Raw genomic sequence first — 9,921 nt, 5'->3', positions numbered from 1 at the left:
ATGTATCTAAAATCACCCCCACTCTACCTCATAATTTTCGGATCGTCGACGCGGCAAAAAGCGAATAAGGAGATGTAGGAGAATGGGTGCAAAAAGGCGGGGCATACGTCCCCGATCTAAATTAACAAAACTCGGCTCGGTCGGTCCCGAAAATTCATTCTGTATCTGGCCGTCGACGAGAACACATCAGGAGCAGATGGCCTGGTGGCCCGTTTGCAGACGGCCTGGAGGCCCGGGAGCCGATAGCCTGGAGGCATGGACACGCCAAGACATGCCAGCCGGCATGAGCGGGAATTGGAATTGGCCACCACTTGGAGTGGCCGGAGGCCCCGGGGATGTTCCGATAGGGGGACATTTGCCGAACCATAAGAGTTGGGGCAATATGGGTATCAAACTTTAAGGTTTTTGATACTGCACATGAAATTTGACATTTTGGCAGTAGTGGCCACCACCTGGAGTGGCCGGAGGCCCCGCGAATGTTCCGATGGGGGGACATTTGCCGAACCATAAGAGTTGGGGCAATATGGGTATCAAACTTTAGGGTTTTTGATACTGGACATGAAATTTGACATTTCGGCAGTAGTGGCCACCACCTGGAGTGGCCGGAGGCCCCGGGGATGTTCCGATGGGGGGACATTTGCCGAACCATAAGAGTTGGGGCAATATGGGTATCAAACTGTAGGGTTTTTGATACTGGACATGAAATTTGACATTTCGGCAGTAGTGGCCACCACCTGGAGTGGCCGGAGGCCCCGGGGATGTTCCGATAGGGGGACATTTGCCGAACCATAAGAGTTGGGGCAATATGGGTATCAAACTTTAAGGTTTTTGATACTGCACATGAAATTTGACATTTTGGCAGTAGTGGCCACCACCTGGAGTGGCCGGAGGCCCCGCGGATGTTCCGATGGGGGGACATTTGCCGAACCATAAGAGTTGGGGCAATATGGGTATCAAACTTTAGGGTTTTTGATACTGGACATGAAATTTGACATTTCGGCAGTAGTGGCCACCACCTGGAGTGGCCGGAGGCCCCGGGGATGTTCCGATGGGGGGACATTTGCCGAACCATAAGAGTTGGGGCAATATGGGTATCAAACTGTAGGGTTTTTGATACTGGACATGAAATTTGACATTTCGGCAGTAGTGGCCACCACCTGGAGTGGCCGGAGGCCCCGGGGATGTTCCGATAGGGGGACATTTGCCGAACCATAAGAGTTGGGGCAATATGGGTATCAAACTTTAAGGTTTTTGATACTGCACATGAAATTTGACATTTTGGCAGTAGTGGCCACCACCTGGAGTGGCCGGAGGCCCCGCGGATGTTCCGATGGGGGGACATTTGCCGAACCATAAGAGTTGGGGCAATATGGGTATCAAACTTTAGGGTTTTTGATACTGGACATGAAATTTGACATTTCGGCAGTAGTGGCCACCACCTGGAGTGGCCGGAGGCCCCGGGGATGTTCCGATGGAGGGACATTTGCCGAACCATAAGAGTTGGGGCAATATGGGTATCAAACTGTAGGGTTTTTGATACTGGACATGAAATTTGACATTTCGGCAGTAGTGGCCACCACCTGGAGTGGCCGGAGGCCCCGGGGATGTTCCGATAGGGGGACATTTGCCGAACCATAAGAGTTGGGGCAATATGGGTATCAAACTTTAAGGTTTTTGATACTGCACATGAAATTTGACATTTTGGCAGTAGTGGCCACCACCTGGAGTGGCCGGAGGCCCCGCGGATGTTCCGATGGGGGGACATTTGCCGAACCATAAGATTTGGGGCAATATGGGTATCAAACTTTAAGGTTTTTGATACTGAACATGAAATTTGACATTTCAGCAGTAGTGGCCACCACCTGGAGTGACCGGAGGCCCCGCGGATGTTCCGATGGGGGGACATTTGCCGAACCATAAGATTTGGGGCAATATGGGTATCAAACTTTAAGGTTTTTGATACTGAACATGAAATTTGACATTTCAGCAGTAGTGGCCACAATCCGGAGGGCCCCGCGGATGTTCCGATGGGGGGACATTTGCCGAACCATAAGATTTGGGGCAATATGGGTATCAAACTTTAAGGTTTTTGATACTGGATATGAAATTTGACATTTCGGCAGTAGTGGCCACCACCTGGAGTGGCCGGAGGCCCCGGGGATGTTCCGATAGGGGGACATTTGCCGAACCATAAGATTTGGGGCAATATGGGTATCAAACTTTAAGGTTTTTGATACTGGATATGAAATTTGACATTTCGGCAGTAGTGGCCACAATCCGGAGTGGCCGGAGGCCCCGCGGATGTTCCGATGGGGGGACATTTGCCGAACCATAAGAGTTGGGGCAATATGGGTATCAAACTTTAGGGTTTTTGATACTGGACATGAAATTTGACATTTCGGCAGTAGTGGCCACCACCTGGAGTGGCCGGAGGCCCCGGGGATGTTCCGATGGGGGGACATTTGCCGAACCATAAGAGTTGGGGCAATATGGGTATCAAACTGTAGGGTTTTTGATACTGGACATGAAATTTGACATTTCGGCAATAGTGGCCACCACCTGGAGTGGCCGGAGGCCCCGGGGATGTTCCGATAGGGGGACATTTGCCGAACCATAAGAGTTGGGGCAATATGGGTATCAAACTTTAAGGTTTTTGATACTGCACATGAAATTTGACATTTTGGCAGTAGTGGCCACCACCTGGAGTGGCCGGAGGCCCCGCGGATGTTCCGATGGGGGGACATTTGCCGAACCATAAGATTTGGGGCAATATGGGTATCAAACTTTAAGGTTTTTGATACTGAACATGAAATTTGACATTTCAGCAGTAGTGGCCACAATCCGGAGGGCCCCGCGGATGTTCCGATGTGGGGACATTTGCCGAACCATAAGATTTGGGGCAATATGGGTATCAAACTTTAAGAATTTTGATACTGAACATGAAATTTGACATTTCAGCAGTAGTGGCCACAATCCGGAGGGCCCCGCGGATGTTCCGATGGGGGGACATTTGCCGAACCATAAGATTTGGGGCAATATGGGTATCAAACTTTAAGGTTTTTGATACTGGATATGAAATTTGACATTTCGGCAATAGTGGCCACCACCTGGAGTGGCCGGAGGCCCCGGGGATGTTCCGATAGGGGGACATTTGCCGAACCATAAGAGTTGGGGCAATATGGGTATCAAACTTTAAGGTTTTTGATACTGCACATGAAATTTGACATTTTGGCAGTAGTGGCCACCACCTGGAGTGGCCGGAGGCCCCGGGGATGTTCCGATGGAGGGACATTTGCCGAACCATAAGAGTTGGGGCAATATGGGTATCAAACTGTAGGGTTTTTGATACTGGACATGAAATTTGACATTTCGGCAGTAGAGGCCACCACCTGGAGTGGCCGGAGGCCCCGGGGATGTTCAGATAGGGGGACATTTGCCGAACCATAAGAGTTGGGGCAATATGGGTATCAAACTTTAAGGTTTTTGATACTGCACATGAAATTTGACATTTCGGCAGTAGTGGCCACCACCTGGAGTGGCCGGAGGCCCCGGGGATGTTCCGATAGGGGGACATTTGCCGAACCATAAGAGTTGGGGCAATATGGGTATCAAACTTTAAGGTTTTTGATACTGCACATGAAATTTGACATTTTGGCAGTAGTGGCCACCACCTGGAGTGGCCGGAGGCCCCGGGGATGTTCCGATAGGGGGACATTTGCCGAACCATAAGAGTTGGGGCAATATGGGTATCAAACTTTAAGGTTTTTGATACTGCACATGAAATTTGACATTTTGGCAGTAGTGGCCACCACCTGGAGTGGCCGGAGGCCCCGCGGATGTTCCGATGGGGGGACATTTGCCGAACCATAAGATTTGGGGCAATATGGGTATCAAACTTTAAGGTTTTTGATACTGAACATGAAATTTGACATTTCAGCAGTAGTGGCCACAATCCGGAGGGCCCCGCGGATGTTCCGATGTGGGGACATTTGCCGAACCATAAGATTTGGGGCAATATGGGTATCAAACTTTAAGAATTTTGATACTGAACATGAATTTTGAATTTTGATACTGAACATGAAATTTGACATTTCAGCAGTAGTGGCCACAATCCGGAGGGCCCCGCGGATGTTCCGATGGGGGGACATTTGCCGAACCATAAGATTTGGGGCAATATGGGTATCAAACTTTAAGGTTTTTGATACTGGATATGAAATTTGACATTTCGGCAGTAGTGGCCACAATCCGGAGTGGCCGGAGGCCCCGGGGATGTTCCGATAGGGGGACATTTGCCGAACCATAAGAGTTGGGGCAATATGGGTATCAAACTTTAAGGTTTTTGATACTGCACATGAAATTTGACATTTTGGCAGTAGTGGCCACCACCTGGAGTGGCCGGAGGCCCCGGGGATGTTCCGATGGGGGGACATTTGCCGAACCATAAGATTTGGGGCAATATGGGTATCAAACTTTAAGGTTTTTGATACTGAACATGAAATTTGACATTTCAGCAGTAGTGGCCACAATCCGGAGGGCCCCGCGGATGTTCCGATGGGGGGACATTTGCCGAACCATAAGATTTGGGGCAATATGGGTATCAAACTTTAAGGTTTTTGATACTGGATATGAAATTTGACATTTCGGCAGTAGTGGCCACCACCTGGAGTGGCCGGAGGCCCCGCGGATGTTCCGATGGGGGGACATTTGCCGAACCATAAGAGTTGGGGCAATATGGGTATCAAACTGTAGGGTTTTTGATACTGGACATGAAATTTGACATTTCGGCAGTAGTGGCCACCACCTGGAGTGGCTGGAGGCCCCGGGGACGTTCCGATAGGGGGACATTTGCCGAACCATAAGAGTTGGGGCAATATGGGTATTAAACTTTAGGGTTTTTGATACTGCACATGAAATTTGACATTTTGGCAGTAGTGGCCACCACCTGGAGTGGCCGGAGGCCCCGGGGATGTTCCGATGGGGGGACATTTGCCGAACCATAAGATTTGGGGCAATATGGGTATCAAACTTTTGGGTTTTTGATACTGGATATGAAATTTGACATTTCGGCAGTAGTGGCCACAATCCGGAGGGCCCCGCGGATGTTCCGATGGGGGGACATTTGCGGAACCATATGAGTTGGGGCAATATGGGTATCAAACTGTAGGGTTTTTGATACTGGACATGAAATTTGACATTTCGGCAGTAGTGGCCACCACCTGGAGTGGCTGGAGGCCCCGGGGATGTTCCGATAGGGGGACATTTGCCGAACCATAAGAGTTGGGGCAATATGGGTATTAAACTTTAGGGTTTTTGATACTGCACATGAAATTTGACATTTTGGCAGTAGTGGCCACCACCTGGAGTGGCCGGAGGCCCCGGGGATGTTCCGATGGGGGGACATTTGCCGAACCATAAGATTTGGGGCAATATGGGTATCAAACTTTAAGGTTTTTGATACTGAACATGAAATTTGACATTTCAGCAGTAGTGGCCACAATCCGGAAGGCCCCGCGGATGTTCCGATGGGGGGACATTTGCCGAACCATAAGAGTTGGGGCAATATGGGTATCAAACTTTAGGGTTTTTGATTGGATATGAAATTTGACATTTCGGCAGTAGTGGCCACCACCTGGAGTGGCCGGAGGCCCCGGGGATTTTCCGATAGGGGGACATTTGCCGAACCATAAGAGTTGGGGCAATATGGGTATCAAACTTTAGGGTTTTTGATACTGGATATGAAATTTGACATTTCGGCAGTAGTGGCCACAATCCGGAAGGCCCCGCGGATGTTCCGATGGGGGGACATTTGCGGAACCATATGAGATGGGGCAATATGGGTATCAAACTTTAAGGTTTTTGATACTGAACATGAAATTTGACATTTCGGCAGTAGTGGCCACAATACGGAGTGGCCGAAGGCCCCACGGATGTTCCAATGGGGGGACATTTGCGGAACCATTAGAGTTGGGGCAATATGGGTATTAAACTTTAGGGTTTTTGATACTGGACATGAAATTTGACATTTTGGCAGTAGTGGCCACCACCTGAAGTGGCCGGAGGCCCCGGGGATATTCCGATGGAGGGACATTTGCCGAACCATAAGAGTTGGTACAATATGGGTATCAAACTTTATGGATTTTGATACTGGACATGAAATTTGATATTTCAGCAGTAGTGGCCACAATACGGAGTGGCCGAAGGCCCGCGGATGTTCCAATGGGGGGACATTTGCGGAACCATTAGAGTTGGGGCAATATGGGTATCAAACTTTAGGGTTTTTGATACTGGATATGAAATTTGACATTTCGGCAGTAGTGGCCACAATCCGGAAGGCCCCGGGGATGTTCCGATGGGGGGACATTTGCCGAATCATAAGAGTTGTTGCAATATGGGTATGGGACCATCCATAAACCACGTGGACACTTAGGGGGGGGGGGGGGTAAGCGATTGTCCACGCTCCATACAAAAAAGTTTTTTTTGTATGGACAATTGTCCACGAAGGGGGGGGGGGGGTTGAGATTCCCAAAAAAGTGTCCACGTGGTCTATGGATGGTCCCTAGTAAACTTTATGGATTTTGATACTGGACATGAAATTTGAAATTTCGGCAGTAGTGGCCACACTCCGAAGTGGCCGGAGGCCCCGGGGATGTTCCGATGGGGGGACATTTGCTGAACCATAAGAGTTGGGGAAAAATGACTGTTAAACTTCTAAAATCTGTTTCTGGAAATTTAGAATAACTATTTCGTAATCAATTAGAGCCCTGAATAGGGCAGTTCAGCTCCACTTGCAATTTTCATCCCCTTAGTTCGATAGGACGTTGATATTATGTCTTAAAACTTTACAAATTAAACAGCCTGTTTCAGAGCCACGAAATAGACCACAAAAGAGTTGTCTTGTGTAATTATAAGGGAATCATGGGGAAATTTGGATCGGACGTTCTAATCGAAAATTTCAACAATCATCTAGCAAAGTTCTTTGTCATACTGGTCATGTGTAACATAACCACCTGCACCTTTTGACAAAGAACTTTGTCCTAAGGTTTCTATACGGGGTGTCAATCCAAAATTTTCGCGAAGCGAAAACGTTACGTGACGAATTCCCCTCTCGGCAAATTTCCCCTCTTTTTGGTGCACGCTGGTTGGATGAGCGAACGTTTCCCAATCAGTCAATATAGAGACGTGAGATTGATGTATCTAAAATCACCCCCACTCTACCTCATAATTTTCGGATCGTCGACGCGGCAAAAAGCGAATAAGGAGATGTAGGAGAATGGGTGCAAAAAGGCGGGGCATACGTCCCCGATCTAAATTAACAAAACTCGGCTCGGTCGGTCCCGAAAATTCATTCTGTATCTGGCCGTCGACGAGAACACATCAGGAGCAGATGGCCTGGTGGCCCGTTTGCAGACGGCCTGGAGGCCCGGGAGCCGATAGCCTGGAGGCATGGACACGCCAAGACATGCCAGCCGGCATGAGCGGGAATTGGAATTGGCCACCACTTGGAGTGGCCGGAGGCCCCGGGGATGTTCCGATAGGGGGACATTTGCCGAACCATAAGAGTTGGGGCAATATGGGTATCAAACTTTAAGGTTTTTGATACTGCACATGAAATTTGACATTTTGGCAGTAGTGGCCACCACCTGGAGTGGCCGGAGGCCCCGCGAATGTTCCGATGGGGGGACATTTGCCGAACCATAAGAGTTGGGGCAATATGGGTATCAAACTTTAGGGTTTTTGATACTGGACATGAAATTTGACATTTCGGCAGTAGTGGCCACCACCTGGAGTGGCCGGAGGCCCCGGGGATGTTCCGATGGGGGGACATTTGCCGAACCATAAGAGTTGGGGCAATATGGGTATCAAACTGTAGGGTTTTTGATACTGGACATGAAATTTGACATTTCGGCAGTAGTGGCCACCACCTGGAGTGGCCGGAGGCCCCGGGGATGTTCCGATAGGGGGACATTTGCCGAACCATAAGAGTTGGGGCAATATGGGTATCAAACTTTAAGGTTTTTGATACTGCACATGAAATTTGACATTTTGGCAGTAGTGGCCACCACCTGGAGTGGCCGGAGGCCCCGCGGATGTTCCGATGGGGGGACATTTGCCGAACCATAAGAGTTGGGGCAATATGGGTATCAAACTTTAGGGTTTTTGATACTGGACATGAAATTTGACATTTCGGCAGTAGTGGCCACCACCTGGAGTGGCCGGAGGCCCCGGGATGTTCCGATGGGGGGACATTTGCCGAACCATAAGAGTTGGGGCAATATGGGTATCAAACTGTAGGGTTTTTGATACTGGACATGAAATTTGACATTTCGGCAGTAGTGGCCACCACCTGGAGTGGCCGGAGGCCCCGGGGATGTTCCGATAGGGGGACATTTGCCGAACCATAAGAGTTGGGGCAATATGGGTATCAAACTTTAAGGTTTTTGATACTGCACATGAAATTTGACATTTTGGCAGTAGTGGCCACCACCTGGAGTGGCCGGAGGCCCCGCGGATGTTCCGATGGGGGGACATTTGCCGAACCATAAGAGTTGGGGCAATATGGGTATCAAACTTTAGGGTTTTTGATACTGGACATGAAATTTGACATTTCGGCAGTAGTGGCCACCACCTGGAGTGGCCGGAGGCCCCGGGGATGTTCCGATGGAGGGACATTTGCCGAACCATAAGAGTTGGGGCAATATGGGTATCAAACTGTAGGGTTTTTGATACTGGACATGAAATTTGACATTTCGGCAGTAGTGGCCACCACCTGGAGTGGCCGGAGGCCCCGGGGATGTTCCGATAGGGGGACATTTGCCGAACCATAAGAGTTGGGGCAATATGGGTATCAAACTTTAAGGTTTTTGATACTGCACATGAAATTTGACATTTTGGCAGTAGTGGCCACCACCTGGAGTGGCCGGAGGCCCCGCGGATGTTCCGATGGGGGGACATTTGCCGAACCATAAGAGTTGGGGCAATATGGGTATCAAACTTTAGGGTTTTTGATACTGGACATGAAATTTGACATTTCGGCAGTAGTGGCCACCACCTGGAGTGGCCGGAGGCCCCGGGGATGTTCCGATGGGGGGACATTTGCCGAACCATAAGAGTTGGGGCAATATGGGTATCAAACTGTAGGGTTTTTGATACTGGACATGAAATTTGACATTTCGGCAGTAGTGGCCACCACCTGGAGTGGCCGGAGGCCCCGGGGATGTTCCGATAGGGGGACATTTGCCGAACCATAAGAGTTGGGGCAATATGGGTATCAAACTTTAAGGTTTTTGATACTGCACATGAAATTTGACATTTTGGCAGTAGTGGCCACCACCTGGAGTGGCCGGAGGCCCCGCGGATGTTCCGATGGGGGGACATTTGCCGAACCATAAGAGTTGGGGCAATATGGGTATCAAACTTTAGGGTTTTTGATACTGGACATGAAATTTGACATTTCGGCAGTAGTGGCCACCACCTGGAGTGGCCGGAGGCCCCGGGGATGTTCCGATGGAGGGACATTTGCCGAACCATAAGAGTTGGGGCAATATGGGTATCAAACTGTAGGGTTTTTGATACTGGACATGAAATTTGACATTTCGGCAGTAGTGGCCACCACCTGGAGTGGCCGGAGGCCCCGGGGATGTTCCGATAGGGGGACATTTGCCGAACCATAAGAGTTGGGGCAATATGGGTATCAAACTTTAAGGTTTTTGATACTGCACATGAAATTTGACATTTTGGCAGTAGTGGCCACCACCTGGAGTGGCCGGAGGCCCCGCGGATGTTCCGATGGGGGGACATTTGCCGAACCATAAGATTTGGGGCAATATGGGTATCAAACTTTAAGGTTTTTGATACTGAACATGAAATTTGACATTTCAGCAGTAGTGGCCACCACCTGGAGTGACCGGAGGCCCCGCGGAT

The sequence above is a fragment of the Culex pipiens genome, chromosome 3 (assembly GCF_016801865.2).
Source record: "Culex pipiens pallens isolate TS chromosome 3, TS_CPP_V2, whole genome shotgun sequence".
Lineage (NCBI taxonomy): Eukaryota > Metazoa > Arthropoda > Insecta > Diptera > Culicidae > Culex > Culex pipiens.
Note: the sequence above shows the minus strand (reverse complement) of the source record.